Source organism: Saimiri boliviensis, chromosome 16 (genome assembly GCF_048565385.1).
Source record: "Saimiri boliviensis isolate mSaiBol1 chromosome 16, mSaiBol1.pri, whole genome shotgun sequence".
In the NCBI taxonomy this organism is placed as follows: domain Eukaryota; kingdom Metazoa; phylum Chordata; class Mammalia; order Primates; family Cebidae; genus Saimiri; species Saimiri boliviensis.
The window spans coordinates 25,166,992-25,183,861 of record NC_133464.1 but is presented as its reverse complement, the minus strand read 5'-3'; the positions used below and the strand labels follow the sequence as shown (position 1 = coordinate 25,183,861).

General features: G+C 35.2%; 2 pseudogenes; both read right to left on the bottom strand.

The window, feature by feature from the left end:
- Window positions 1-8,329: 8,329 nt before the first annotated feature.
- On the bottom strand, window positions 8,330-10,274 carry LOC101032853 (methylcytosine dioxygenase TET1 pseudogene; annotated as a pseudogene).
- A 5-nt stretch (window positions 10,275-10,279) lies between these two features.
- On the bottom strand, window positions 10,280-13,321 carry LOC141581527 (methylcytosine dioxygenase TET1 pseudogene; annotated as a pseudogene).
- Window positions 13,322-16,870: the final 3,549 nt, after the last annotated feature.

Here is a 16,870-nt window from a genome sequence, read left to right as displayed (position 1 = left end):
CTGGTCAACATGGTGAAACCCCGTCTCCACTAAAAAAATACGAAAAATCAGCTGGGCATGGTGGCACGTGCCTGTAATCCCAGCTACTCAGGAGGCTGAGGCAGGAGAATTGCCTGAACCCAGGAGGCGGAGGTTGCGGTGAGCCGAGATTGCGCCATTGCACTCCAGCCTGGGTAACAAGAGCGAAACTCCGTCTCAAAAAAAAAAAAAAAAAAAAAAAAAGGATAAAATGATTCTCCTACCTGTCCTGTAGTGACGGCAAACTATCATTATGCTAGCTTCCCTTAAAACTAGTCCAAGAGAAACTATAAAAAAGGGATACATATTTTTCAGGAATAAGCCAGACACAAACAAACATTTTTGTGAAACTCTTGTGTAGACTCACTGCCGTCTCAATCTGGTGGCCAGGATGGGGATAAAGGTGAAGGTGTCACCAAGATAATAGGTTGAAAGGAATTATTTAACTTCACCTTATTCCTATCTTTCACTTTAGTGTTTCACATAGAAATTTTCTGCCATAGTTCATGTTCTAATAATGGGGAGGGATGAACCCAGTACAGCATAAGTGTCCATTGGGTTAAGGAATCCATAAAAAATGGTGGTTGTGAACCAGCTGATCTGCCCTTGAACATTTTCCCTCAATTTCTCCCATTGAAAGTTCCCATTCAAAGCTGAGGAAGCATGTTTGGGCAATGTTAATTTTTCCCAATAGTTACACGAGGGAAAAAGTGGCAAGCAATTGCCTGATGAGGAACTACAAATTGTGAATGGTATACAATGCTTCTGCGATTTTTTGGTTCCCCTCCCTAAGATTCTGGCTACAGGGCTGGTCTTTAGCCCATTTCCATGAAAGATTGCCAGATTGAGTAGTAAATACTGTCAGGGAGCCTTGCACAACATATGCCAAAGACCAGCCATCTAAGAAATATGAAACACCCCGAAGAAATGATAACCATTCACCTTATACCAACTGAAGCAGAATTCTAGAAAAAATAGAAAAAGACTTTATATATATTTAAATAGTATATGTTTGTAAATTAAATTTTTAGGAAGACAGGATTCAATTATCAAAAGATAACACAACAAAAATAATGGAAATTTTCAAACAGAAGGGAAAACAGATTAGGTAAATATAATTTAAAACTCAGTTGTGGTTTACTTTTGCCAAAATAAAATTTTAGACAAACCTTATAAGAAACAAAATAAATTATTAAGCACTGGTAAAATATTTTTTTCTTTTACTCATCATAAAATGTACTCCTCTAGCAACTCATGTGCAAAATATATATAAGTACAATTGAGAGAGTTGTAGAGAGAAACAGAGAAAGCAATAAGGGCATTTAACAATGCTCTCTCAAAAATAAATAAATGAATATTAAGAAATTAGTAAAATTCCTAAGGATTATATATTAATTAAAATAATGCACAGAGTTGCTGTGTATAATTGCATTAATTATGCGTGCATATATATACAATATATGAACATATGCATATATCTGCATTAGTCCAGTCTCACATTGCTGTGAAGAAGTACCAAAGATTGGGTAATTTATAAAGAAAACAGGTTTATTTGACTCACAGTTCCACCTGGCTGGAAGGCCTCAGGAAACTTAGAACCACAGCAGAAGGGGAAGCACACACATCCTTCTTCACAAGGTGGCGGGGGAAAGAAGTGCTGTGCAAAGGAGGAAAGCAGCTTATAAAACTATCAGATTAGGACAGGCATGGTGGCACACACCTGTAATCCCAGCATTTTAGGAGACTGAGGCAGGTAGATCACAAGGTCCATAGATCGAGACCATCCTGGCCAAAATGGTGAAACCCTGTCTCTAATAAAGATACAAAAATTAGCTGAGTGTGGTGGGGCACACCTGTAGTCCAAGCTACTCTGGAGGCTGAGGCAAGAGAGTTGCTTGAACCTGGGAGATGGAGGTTGCAGTGAGCCAAGATGGTGCCACTGCAGTTCAGCCTGGTGGTAGAGTAAGACTCCATCTCAAAAGAAAAAAAAATCAGATCTCCTGAGAACTCACTCATTGTCATGAGAAGAGTATGGGAATAACCACCCCCATTATTCAATTATGCCCAACTGTGTCTCTCTCAGAACACAAGGGGGTTATGGGAACTACAATTTAAGATTAGATTTGGGTGAGGACATGGCCAAACCATATCAGTATCCATGTATTTATAATAGACATACATCATAAATAATACTACTAATAAGTTTGCATTCTATATGTAGAACTGTACATCTAACAGAGAACAGAATTTTTAACTACACCCCAAAAAGGACGCATATATTTGATTTAAATGTTTTAATAAAAATGCAAAAGCTGAGAATGTATCCTTCTATGATTTAAAAATAAAACAGACTATATTCTCTTCCATGCAAGAAAATAACTTTAAAATTATCAATATGCTGACAGTTGTCAAATTTCTTTCTCTATCCTAATATATTTCAAATTGAGATTTATATAATCCATTGCCTACTTGGCATTTCCCTTGAGTGTTTAATAGATATCTCAAATATTTTATGTCCTAAATTTAACTTCTGGTCTTTTTCTCAAACCTCTTCTACCTCCAACTTACCTTATATGGTATGAATTCAATTCAATTTTCTTTTGGCTGAAAACTGAGTTTTTGACTCGTGTATTTCTCTATACTTTGCACCCTATTTGCGAGTCCTTTTAGGTGGCATTCTACAGGAAACACATTCAGATACTGCGATTATCTTCAGGAGATTTTGAGAGAAATGTTCCTGGGAGCAACACTTATGGAGGGAAATCTTGGGAAGCAGAATTGAGCGAGGGAGGAGATGAACTGTAATGTGTTTGCAATGTTGGCCTCAGCCAATTTCACAGAGCTTTGGGCTGGAATTGCTCTTCAGAGATCTCCTCCCCACACAGCACCATCCATCAGTCAGTGGATATGCCTTGCTCCTAAGAAAGGCAAATTATCTGGGACTGAGCTATAGCTGTCAGCTAAAGTCAATTCCTGGAGAGGGCATTCAGATGAGTCATCAGCAGCCAGTAAGTACTGTGAATGAATAGGATCAGCGCACTGCCAAGAGCATCCACTGCACTTTGTTTACTTCTGTAACCTAACCTGTCTCACTGCTTCTGTCTTTGCCCCGTGTCCACTTTTATGTAACAGGCAGAATATTTTTGAACCAAAGACAAAATCATTTTACTCTTACAGTTAATCTTTTCAGTGACTTCCATCTCCTACTAGAGGACAAATCTTTCCAACTAGGATAAAATAAAATTTTAAAAAATTCTGTGACATTGCTTGTATTAAACAGTGTTTCTACCATGAAAGAGGAGATTTGATCCGATGTAGAGAAATTAGTCTCTGTGGGTCAGGGCCTTCAGACTAACTCTGAATGTAACTTACAATTAGTTCAGTGCATTGAAGAGATACTCTGATAGTGGTGTATATGCAGAAGACCATCTTAACCAAAGGCAAGTCTAACATTTTTATTTTAATTTTTTTAGACACAGTGACTAACTATGTTGCCCAGGCCAGGAGCAGAACTTTAAATGGCAAAAGCGACAGTGAAGAATGGGGAGGAAAAAGCTACAGTGAGGAAAAAGAAAAGTAATAGATTTCTTGAAACAAAGCTTTTCCTTGCCATTTCAGGATTGGTTTTTTGTGGAGCTCTGTGCTACTCCAATGCAGTTTGTGATTTCTTAGGAACCATGATTACCCATCAAGTCCATTATTTTGAGTATGCATGGTAGAGTTGAGTCACAGATAGCAAAAGTCAGAAGTTTACTATTAGGCTAATTTTACTCAATTTTCTATGAAGAAGTTCTTCTTATTCCTTCATCTGTTTCAAACTTTATTCTAGTTTGCATTCTTTCACAAATTTCAGGCTTAGGAATATGCAGTGGAAAATTTATAATGCACATGCATGTTAAGAATCAGTAAAAATTTATTTTAGCAGTGGTTTGATATGTCCTACATGATCTGAGATGACCTTCTCTTCCTGACCTTCTTTTCTCATCACTAATTCTGCTACACCCACATCAGATATCTTGCCAGTCTTAGCATCAGGCATTGAAATTTTTCACCGACTTTTCTCTCTTTGAGACATTCTTTGCCCTGATATTACCTGACACCTCTCCTCCTTCAAACCTTTGCTCAAATTTCACTTCCTCAAAAAGCTTAGCTTTATGTCCTTATTTATTACAATACTCTGTGCTCTTCATTGCCCTTAGATTTTATTCTTCTCTGTTTTCCTCCTAATATTACATATTAGCTCAAATAATTATCACTTCTTATATTACCTCTAATTTTGGATGAAAACATTTATTATGAAGACACTTTGAAGATATAAAATAATATTCCAGATGTAATCATATGATATAAGCTATAGTTTGTGTGCTTTAAAATATTCTGCATTTAGAAGAGAAGACTGGGCCGGGCGCGGTGGCTCAAGCCTGTAATCCCAGGACTTTGGGAGGCTGAGGCGGGTGGATCATGAGGTCAAGAAATTGAGAACATCCTGGTCAACATGGTGAAACCCCATCTCTACTAAAAATACAAAAAAATTAGCTGGGCATAGTGGCGTGTGCCTGTAATCCCAGCTACTCAGGAGGCTGAGGCAGGAGAATTGCCTGAATCCAGGAGGCGGAGGTTGTGGTGAGCTAAGATTGCGCCATTGTACTCCAGCCTGGGTAACGAGCAAAACTCCGTCTAAAAAAAAAAAAAAAAAAAAAAACAGAAGACCAACTTTCTGACCTAGCATCCACTGGTGGCATGATTTTGGAAAATTCACTTAATCTGTTGGGATTTATATGGCTATGACTATTGGCCTTCTTTATTATCTATCTTAAGTCAAGCAGTAGATCATTAGACCAAAATTCATGTGCAAGAGGTTTATTATAGAAATGCTTTCAGATAAATTGGTGAAGAGTGGGATAGCCCAAGCAAGGGTGCAATTTCAGGCCAAATCCAGCTTTGGCCTGACCGTGGAAGGACACTCTGGGATATAAATTATATCTTAGCATTTGACCATACAGGAGGTGAGATAACAGAGTTTCCACTGGTATAAAAGTAAATCTTTGCTTGTTCTGCCATGCTACCCAGTAGTGGGATAGGTATAAACTCCCAGTCACTGTCGTCCAGGCAAAGCAAGTCTAATAGCCAAGATTAGTCCTCTAAAATGTGTGGTCCTCAGATCTATAAGAAAAAACAAACATGGACATCCAAGGAACAAATACTGAAAAATATTAAAAGGTATTGAAGAATACCTATTTATATCCTGGACAGCATCTACTACATACCTTCAAAAAGAACTGGTTTGATGGGACAACAGATTGCATTACTTTAAAAGTTATACAAATCCAGAGGGCAGTTCCAGGCTGAGGTCCTGAACAGCATAACTTTCACTTGGGTTGGCAGAAATAAAATCACTCAGAAATACATTTGGAGCAGCCCTGAAGTTTTCCGGAAGCCAGGATTGACTAATGCACTGTTTATTCTACTGTGAACTATACATTTTACGCTGCACACACAAAATATACATTGTATTAATCTGTTTTCTGTTGCTTGTAACAGAATACTTGAAACTGGGTAATTTATAAAGAAAAGAGTTTTATTTCTTACAGTTATGGGGGCTAAGTCCAAGGTCCAGAGACTGCATGTTTGAGAAGACCATAAGCCATGGGTTGCATCTGGAAACGGTCTTGCTGTTGGTGGGGGCTCTCAGCAACTCACTGAGAGTCAGTGCAGATCATTGCATGGCAAGGGAGTTGAGCTTTCTAACAGCGTAGCTCAGGTCTTTCTGCTGCTGCTTATAAAGCCACCAGTTCCCTTTCCTTGATTACTCATTAATCCATGGATGAATCCATTCAGGAGGCATAGCTATCATAAAGCAATCATTTCTTAAAGGCTCCATCTCTCATTACAGCCACATGAGAATTAAGCTTCTTTCCTTTCCTTTCTTTTCCTTTTTTTTTTTTTTTTTTTTTTTTTTGGAGACAAGGTCTCACTTTGTTGCCCAGGCTGAAGTGCAGCTCACTGCAGCCTCCACTTCCAGGGCTCAGGCTATCCTTCTACCTCAGTCTCTCAAGTAACTGGAACCATAGTTGTGCACCACTACAGTCAGCTATGTGTTTGTATTTTTTGTAGAGATGAAGTTTTGCCATGCTCTCCAGGCTGTTCTGAAACTCCCGGGTTCCAGTGATCCACCCAATCTGACCTCCAAAAGTACTGGGATTACAGGCATGTGTTACCCCTCCTGGCCTGGGAATAAATTTAAAGATGAGTTTGGAGGGGACACTCAAATCACAGCATGCTTGTAGTTATTTTTCTTATAAATAATAAATTTTAATTATCTTCTCTGTTAAATTATCTTAAGAACTTCATTCTTAACAAAGTCTGGCATTTGAAAAATCCTAGAATAATCTTTATAAATTAAAATATATGCAATTAGGAAGATTATTTAATGTAGTATATTGTGAATACTGGAAAAAGTAGAAAAAATACAAGCAAGCCAAATAAACTTTTATTTATTTACTTAAGTAGTCTATGAAAATGTCCAATTTGTTCAGTGAATTGTGGCTAATGGATGATGCTGTAAAGTCTCAAATAACCAACTCTAAGCTTCATTTCTTTCTGTTTCCACTACGTGCTGAATGGAAGAAACAGAAAAGAACATTGCATTGGAGATTGGTAAAGCAAAATTTGGAAAAATAATCAAAGAAGATGAGTATTAAGATATAAAAAGTAGGAAAATACTGTTTTGTTTTCTATGCTTCTGTTTTACTAAGTATTACCAAAACCAATATAGAAGGATCAATAGATTATTGCTTTTGTGTATTATAGAGAAAATTAGTTACAAAATTACTTAACTGATTGATTGATGCCTAATCTACTTGCTTATTAAGCATCACAAGGTGTCCTGTAAGAAGAACTAGTTACATAATTTTGAACATCTTTTAAATATAATGGCATTTTCCTTTGTAATTTTGTGTATTGCAACTAAAAGACTATTGATAAAAAAACAAACAAAATGGATAAAACTCTATATTTGTTTTTGAAAAATGGCATAATGAAAAAAATTAAATAAGGTTAACTGTTTTGAAACAAGCAGCCATCTGCAAAAACTGCCCACATAAAGAAATGATAAATATTCCAGGATATGGACATGCTAACTACCCTGATTTAATCATTATGCTTTGTATCCCCTAAGTGTGTACAATTATCACGTGTCAACTACAAATAAAAGGAAAAAATATTGATTAATTAAAAATAGGAAAGAATACAAAGCAAAGAGGGCTAAAACACTGCTTTCAAAACCTTATTCAAGACAAGGAAGCAGAAATGACGGTGTTTTAAAGTTCCTAAGCTTGAACCTCTATGATCAAAGATTTTATTCAATGAAGCAGAGTTGTTAGGAATCAATTCTCTGTAAATTGAAGTAATAATGTTCCTCAAGCAAACATTTGCCTTATATCAACCCTTCATAATGACAGCAAATCAAGAAAACTATACAATGACAAAGATTCATTTATTGTAGAAGCAAATACAGATAAAAGCTATAGCAAACCTTTCTGAAAGCTTTGTCTAACTAACCCTTTAAAGCTGAATGGTTTCAACTGAAAGGGCTCTTCAGTTTTTGTAGCATGTTTGCTATTCATCAGAGTATTTCTACAAAATTTGACCAAAGAGTTAGCTAAAAATTATACTAATAATAGCTACTCAACTGGAAAAAAATGTGAAATATGAACAGCTCCAAATTGCTTGTAATTGAATGAGAGGTAGGGTACATTGTTGTCTTTTGATTGTTTTTCTTGCATTTTTTTGGGTCATCTTAATTCTTTTTTTTCACAGGGCTAGGTGTTGAAATATTCTAAGGGAAGAGAAATTAGAATGTGGACATTTAAAATCTTGTATTAGCTTAATAGTACAGTTAATGTGTAGTGATTGAGTATCATGTAGGTATGGTTTTACAAATGTGTCTATCTAGATAAAGGAGGTTTAATATTAGTTCTAGTCTACTAAGAATACTAATTATATTTTAAAATCATAAACAAAATAAATTTTTGAACTACTTTTTCTAGATCTATTGAATTGAGAATGAATTTTCTTATATATGTATTTTTTATATTTAAAACAATAAAACTTTAATTTTTGCTTAAAATGTGCAGCTTCTACCAGTTGTCAAAATATAGTCACAGTTAAGAATACCTACCTCAATTTTTTTTAACCTCAGACTTGAAAAGTGTGAGATAAAGATACAGTAAACAACACATGCTTTTCTTTTAATAGCACGTTGAAAAATTTCACTGTACTAGCAAGGACATTAAGAGGGTGAGAAATGCCTTCAGATCCAGTGGCTATAGGGCCCCACAATCTGTGTGAGAGCATAAGGAAACGTAGCAACAGCACTGTCATGGGTTAATTTTAATGTTTTATGAGAAGGAATTTGGTTAAAATCATTTTCTTAGAGGATCGTTCAGGACCTTCATTAGCTTCCTGGTCTTTTTGCTCTGAAGACTTCATTTTCTTATTCTTAACTTCTTTAGCCTGAAACTTACTCTTGTTTAGTTCAGAACCATGTTGGGGCTTATTCAGGTTTCTGTGCTGCTAAAAGGCAAGGGAGAGGTGAGTCGATTGACTAGGGTTTGTGAGCTCAGAGGAGTCATAGTGGGAAGCTCTAGCAGGGCACACTGAATCAAAACTGGTCATGAGCCATGCCATGACCATGCAACCAATATTTGCATCCAAAGTATGTGCTCACTGTCTGACCAATACTCATCAAAGTGGGACAATTTCTCCTCAGCAAGTGACAGGGGAATGCTAATTGTGTAGCCAAACTTTGTATGTTATCTTTAAGATATTTTCCATGGCCTCATGTCCCACACAGATTCATTTTGCTTTTACATATTGTCTTTCTGGATTAAGTCCTTTAGTAATTCTTTCATGGTATTTGTGCAAGCAAAGCTTGAATCAATTCTAAATCTTCTGGAGCTTGGGCCTCTACCAAATTTATTGCCATTAAAGTACATACTCCATGAACAGCCGAAGGAGAATAAAGCTCGACGCATCTCTGGATCAACTCCTCAACATGTACAAGTATGATTTTAATTGAGGGTGCATTTTCTGTCAGTGGGATGCATGTTGTATAATTTTAGATTCTTGGTGAGCTCTGTGTACAGCCTGTCAGCCACTGGGAGAGGAATACCATCCCACACCATGATGAGCACCCCCATCCCAGCAGTTGGACAGTGTGGCCTATATGCTTGTAGACCAGATAACTTTTTCTGTACCAGTGTTTCTTCTTACAACCCCATTAGCGATTGTATACCTATTAGAGCTTTTTCCTTCTTTGCCAGTGTACATTACTGTTTCTATCCCTAGTATGTTTCCTTTTTGACCATACCTATTCTACATGATTTCCCTGACAGCAGCACCACCTGCTCCTGCCCCAGGGGTATATAACATGAACTTTTGACTTTTCATGTAACTTGATCAAGACAGTTGTTGCAGGTGGACAGTTCAGAATCTTTAGTTATAGACACCAGGTTTTTTGTAAGGAGAGTAAAGAAGTTCATGGCATAATCACTTCACTAGGATTGATGTGCACTCTCTGCTGTGGAAAACTCCGACGTTTCAACACTGGATGAACGTACTCCCTCTTCACTTTTGGTAGAAACCATTGTAATTCCACCAGAACATGGAATATTTACATTCCTAAGTTGGTGCTGACTTTGTTGAGGGTGTCTCATGAGCGATTCAAGGTAATGTTTTCAGTTTCCGATGCGTGAATTGCTCTTTAAGAGCAACCATAGGCTTCTTTTTCCATCAGTCTCCTGATGAGGTGGACTTTGTCTTTTTCTGGGTTGTGTTCTTTTGTTTTGTTAATGATGAACTATGATTATTCTGTACATTCAAAGGTGGTTTCTATTATGGTCTTCTTTTGACTGTATTTTTGCTGTACATTATATGCAACAAAGCTTATCAGTGTACGTTCAACTTTTTTGTCCTCTGGTTTTATACAATTTAATTTAATTGGTGAAGCACATTGTGTCAACTGTATTGCAAGATCTTCTTCAATTTGAATATGGGCTTCATCCTGACTTGATAGGCCATCTAAACCAAATTTTTGCTGCTGTGCAGTAAGTGGTTACAATACCCCAACTATTATTATTATTTTTTTTTGGTGGCAACTGATGCAAATTCTTGCAACGACTGTCAAGAGTAATCATACCTTGAACAACACTTTTATTGGTATCACACTTGGATGAATTTAATTCTGGCATGAAAATAGATAACTGGCTGTTTTCTACTCTGATTCTTCATCACTCTCTGACTTTGATAGGGAAGAATTCTCTGACAGGGCTTCTGAGAGCTGAGTCAGGACCTCTATGGCTACCATATAGTTAATCTCTTACCTTTCTGTAAGGGTAAGAAACTTGGTTGAGATCCTTCTTTTGGTTCTTTGCTTGGTATAATCTTGGGAGTTTGTGGTTTATCACCTTTACTGTGTGTACTACCATGACAATTTATGTTGGAGTGTGAAGAATGTGGAAATAGCAGTTTTAAAGTCAGGCTGCTGGAAAACTAAAACATTACTTCACCCTTTGAGATGATAACAACTTGCATTAGTAGCAATGGAGCTCATGACATTATTATGGTTTGCAGTGTCTTTTAGGACTTTATAAGATTGTTTTCAAATGTCTTGCAAAATTCTTCAGTATTAAATTTTTTAAATGACACATTTGTTTCAGTTGATAAATACTGTACATGTTTAGTGCCATTTCTTACAGTTTCTACAAAGAATTTTGAAGGTTTCATTTGTCTCCTGTCAACTTCAGATTTTTTTGATTTTTCAGCTTCTGGAATATGAGCACTGAAATACTCCCTGACAAATTCACTTAAATGTAATTTCTTGTTTCACATCTTCTCCACCTCAATGCCTGTCATAGTTTGTTCAAATTTAGTTACATTTTCAAGGGGATGTGGACTCAATTTCAATCCTTCTTCCCCATCTACTGTAGTCCATGGATTCTGAGGTGGGGCCATTTACTGTTTGTTGTCAAAATCTGCCTTGAAAGCTTTGGGTTTCTTTTCTATCTGGAGCCTCTTGATTTCCTTTATAACCTCCAAAGGCACAGTGACAGATGATGTCTTTATCAGCTCCTCATATTTCTCTTCTTGCAGATCTGATGGCTGTTCTTTCTGTTTTTGCAATTAGTACATTCACCAAAGTTGGTCTTCTGCTGGTAGGGTTCACAGACCCCATGTTTCTTTCATTTCTTCTTTTTCAAAGTGGGTAGTAAAGTGGTATCCTGGCCTTGCAAACTATGTTGTGAAATGTTTCCATTTTCCTATCATTTAAAAGATTTTTGCTAAGATAGATCCAATTTCTTCCTTTAATATTTAGTAGAATTTGTCAGTGAGTTTGGATATGAGCCTGAAGTTTTCTTTGTTGGAAATTTAAAATATGATTTATTTATGTAATGGTCATAAAACTTTTCAATTCTGTTTCTTCTTAATTTACGTTTGGCAATTATCTGCATAAAACATGTAGACTTTCTAATTTACTAGGATGATTTTACCCTCATCATCTTTTTACTGATGCCACATTTTTGTCTGTGAGTTGTGCAAGGATGCTCTTTTTGCATTGATACTAAATTTTAGTGCCTTCTCTTTTCCTTATGTGCTTAATCTTGTCCAAGGTTCGTATATTGTGTTAATTTCTTTGTAAAATCAACTGTTGGTTTTTCTAATTTTTGTTATTTGTTTTCTATTTCACATTTTTTCTACTTTTGAAAAAGTATTCTATATTTTGTCCAATATTCTTTTTTTCTAAATTCTAAATTTCTATAATGAATATGTACTTGATTAAATGCCTTTTTTACTTTCTGAATTTGAGTTGGAAGTTATGCTTTCAATCAAAACAACACTGAGAAACCATCTCACACAAGTCAGAATGACTAGTATTAAAAAAGCAAAAAAAAAAAAAAATAAAAGATGCTGGTGAGATTGTGGAGAAAAATGTACATTTGTGTGCTGTTGGTAGGAGTGTAAATTAGTTCAACCACTGTGGAAAGCAGTGTGGTGATTCTTCAACGAGCTTTACAGATCTATCATTCAACTCAGCAGTCCCATATCTGGGTATATACCCAAAATAATATAAATCATCCTATCAAAAAGATATGTGGATGTTTATGTTTGCTGCAGCACTATTCACAATAGTAAAGACATGGAATCAACCCAAATGCCTATCAATGACGGATTGAGTAAAGAAAATATGTTACATATACACCATGGAATACTATACAGCCATAAAAAATAATGAGATCATGTCCTTTGCAGGAATATGAATGAAGCCAGAAGCCATTATCCTTAGCAAACTAACACAGGAACAGGAAACCAAATATTGCATATTCTCACTTACAAGTGGGAGCTAAATTATGAGAACCACATAGTCACGTAGAGGGGAACAACAGACCCTGAAACCTACCTGAAGGTGGAGGGTAGAAGGAGGGAGAGGATCAGGAAAAACAACTAATAAGTACTAGCCTTAAGAACTGGATAACAAAACAATATGTACAACAAACCTCTGTGACATGAGTTTGCCTATATAATAAACCTGCATGTGTACCCCTGAACTTAAAAGCTGAAAGAAGGGAACATTATGCTTTCCTTCTAAGCACATTATGCTTTCCTTCTAAGTTTAGCTGCATATTGCCAATTTAAATATCCAGTATTTTCATTATTATTTCAATTAGACATACATTTCTTAATTTCCAAACATTTTAATAATTTCTTTAACTCAAATTTAATTTCACATAAGAGAAAATAATGTATTATTTTACATTTTGGAAAATTTGGTGAGACCTATCTTAAAGTTCAACATTTGGTCAATTGCTATAAATATTTAATGAATATTTGGGAGGAAAAGTGTATTCTAATGTTTTGGGTAAATGCTATTTATATTATATCTGCATTTGTGAATTTTCATAGTAAGATTCTTTGCCTTTATCCTGAAAAACATAATTCAGAAATTTATTTTATATTTGGTGGGACAGTTAGGTGCAGGTCTAGGATAATATATTCTCGGTAACTTTTGTATTCTTAAAAATAACTTTACATAACTTTTTTGAAGGTTATTTTTCAGTATATAGGCTTTAAAACTGGCAGTTTTTTTATTTCAGCACTTTGATAATACTATTCTTTTGTCTTATGGCATTCTGTATTTTTTTTGACATATCAAGTGCCTGTCTCACGTCACCTTTTGAAAGTAATATGTCATTACCATCCCATCTTCAACTACTTTTAAGATGTCCTTTTGCATTTGGTTTGGCATTTTGCCTACAATGTGTCTAAGTGTGCTTTTACTTTGTAGTTTTGCTGAAAGTTGGTCAAGATTCTGAAATTCTTTGGTATTTTTCTCAATTTTACTTTGTGTATTTTTTCAATTTTGTTAAATTCTTAACCCTTATTTGTCAAATATATCTTAATATATTGTACTTCATTCTCTCTGTGTTCCTCTTTTTGGACTGTAATTACGTTTTCTCACATTGGTCTCTATGTTTCTAACCTTCTTGATCCTTTTGATCTTTGGGCAATATTTTCTCCTGATCTATACTCCATTTCATGTTTTCTTTATACAGCTAGATCTAATCTGCTGTTAAACACAGCCATTGAATTTTACTAGTTTTCAATTATGAAATTTTCTTTTTGTCTTTAAATTTTCTGGCTATCTCCTAAAATAATCAAATCTGAATTTTCTTTCTTGAATATATTAAATGTAATTAACAGTCTGCTTCCAACAACTCTATTGTATAGATTCACTATCCTGGTTTTGATTATGAAAATTTGCCTTCAATGTACCTGGTTATTTTTCATTTTTTGTCAAACATCACATACATATGTATACATGATACATATAATTTAAAACTTTGGATATTTAAACCTTCCTACCAAGAATATTTATAGTTATGTCATCTAGAAGGCTGGGGTTTTGGACTTTAGCAACATCACTGACAATTTAGCAAGATTATTCAGAACTGAAATAATTTAAAGCTGGTTTTCAGAACCTATGATAGTCACATTATTTTCTTCTTTTAAATATTTTAACCTAAATTCAAGATATTGATGAGTTAATCTCCCCTCCAAACTTTCAGTGGTTCATGAAATCCACTAAATCCACTTCATTCACCTAGATTGGAAATTGACAAACCACATTTTTTTCTACCTAGAGCAAAAGGCAAATCTGGCATGCTTCTGTATCCGTAAATAAAGTCCTATTAGCACACAAGCATGACCGTTTATTTAAATATTGTCTATTACTGGTGCATTGCTACAATAGCAGCTGAGTTGAAAAGTAGGAGACCTTATGGGTCACAATGCCTGAAATATTTACTATTTAACCTTTCACAGAACAAGTTTACTGACCCTAGAATTGAGAGCTGACCCGAAGGAAAAGGCAGATAATGCACGTGCTTTATCGTTTCTCTTGGTTTCCTTTATCTTGGAAATCTTGCCCCATGTATTCTGCACTGCCTTCGCAGCACACTACAATTTTAAAGTAGAGCGTCTTCTCCTACACATTATTCATCCCATCCTTCTTAATGAGAGAACCACCCCAAACACAGTCCAAATGCCACTCCAAATGGAAATTTGTGTTTTAGAGTCTAAGAGGAGAAACAGCGGAGTGGACTTAGTAGGTAGGCATTTCATGTCATTTTATTCACATTGATGTGTTAAGCACGATACTAAACATCTGTTGGTTAATATAAGAAGAAAAACTCCTTCTCTTGATGACATCTCTTTGTAAGTTATGAAATAATAATGTATTATTTATTCTTTAATCTTCCTAGAGTAAGTAAAATGTGGTGATCATACTGATTTGGCCAAATAAGTCTGTATCTGGACTTAGGCCATGGACTTTGTGAAGTCCCTGGAATCCTTTCTATGTGTTTGTTTATATGAATTTTATAATTTTTATGTATTCACTATATTTGATTAATATCAATAGTTTTGTAAGTATGACTTTTATTAAATATGCTAGCAGTTACCAGGCTCTGCCACTTTCTAGCACTATGCTTAAATTTTCTAAGCCTGACCTTGTTTGTCCTTTTTAAAGTGCGTTTGATAATACTTTGCAGAATTAACTTGAGAATTAAATGAGATGACATACACAACATGCCTACCAGAATGCCAATCTGTATTCTCTTTTATTTTGTTCAAAATAAGATGCAGGACAATGGGCCACTGCCTGGCTGCAAGTTAGAATTACTGGGAGATAATGCTTCCTGCAGTAATTCTAAATGCCTAAAACAGACCCACAGCAATTAATTCTGAATCTTCCAGTGTTAAGCTAGTGTATCCTCAGATGAATCCTCTGCTCATTCACTGTTAAAGACCCCTGAAAAAGTAAAGGAAATTCAAGTTAGATCCATGCTCGGATTTTACCACCAGTGTTTGTGTGTGATCTTAATTCAATTTTAATTTATCAATCATTTTTCCAATTTAGAAAGCACATATAACATAATTTGGAAAATTGCTAAGAAATTAACAAATAAAACGTCAGTTTTCAGACACAATCATTTCTCAATAAATTAAAGCTTTTTAAAAATCTCCTTTCTTTCCTGACTTATATTTAAGTTTCTATTGCTCTATATTTCTATCTTGATTATTCTCATGAACTCCAAATTTCCCTCGAAATTTGCAAGCCTTACTTATCATCATTCTTCTCTTCAGTTAATTGCTCTGGAGGCTTTTCTTAATCAGCAAAGCAAAAGTAGCCGTTTGTATACAATGATTCTCCTTTTACTTAGTCTTTATTTATATTTGTCATATCACTTAACCTTCTGTGAATTATCTTGTGTATTCTTATTTATTTATATTTGTCATATCACTTAACCGTCTATGAAATTATCTTGTGTATTCTTATTTCTATTTCTCACTATGCAATATGAGTCTTAACATATAGCTTTTCATTTAAACCTAGTGCCTATAACAGATTATGGCATAGAAAGCATTCAATAATTATGTGTAGATTGACTGCATTAAATGCTGATTTAAAACTATGAATAAAGAGCATGAAAGGATAGAAAGAATGCGAAGTTTTCTAACTCCATATGAAATTCTCTAACAGCTCAATTATATCTTCTTGGGAATCTGAAAATCTGTCTTATATTTCTTATAAAAAGATCTTCTCCTTGAGAAAAGAGATTATCCTCTCCTTGAGAGATTAGGCATTTTGATTCATTTAGCACCTAGAAATAAGTTAGTTAATAAACAACTTTGCCCTCTTCGCTAAAAAAAAAAAAAAAAAAAAAAATGGCTGGCAATAGCAAAACATTTAAGAAATATCTTGAAACTGTTAGGGCTATGTTTGGGCAGGGATAAATCTACAAAAGCAATCAACCATAATAGATATGAGTTTACACTTTGGAGTTAAAGACAATTCCAGCTGGGGCTCTGCAGCAGAGGCACTTTATGTCCAACTCACATCCCTGGGAACTTGCTGTCTGCTTCTGTTTGTATCTAACCATCAAGGTCTGCATGTGTATATCTGATGGCTCTTTTTGCAACTCTTCTTCATATATGGAAAGTAATACTACCCACATGTGATTGGCCCAGGAATTAAAATTCAGAAAAGATTGCCTCAACTGTTGACTTGGTCATTGCTGTAAAATTAATTCAACATCCTTGTCCCCCAGCTGTGGTAATTCCTAGGTGTGGCATTCACAATTCTCAGATTTTCCTCATGATATTAAACTTCAGTGGCCCACAACATTAGTCATCTTATGGTGAAGACTCTACTAACTGAATTTGCTTTTCTCTGTCACTTTCTTACTCTACTACTAAGATTACCTGCATTTCTTAAGTAAACTGCTTGCGCTGA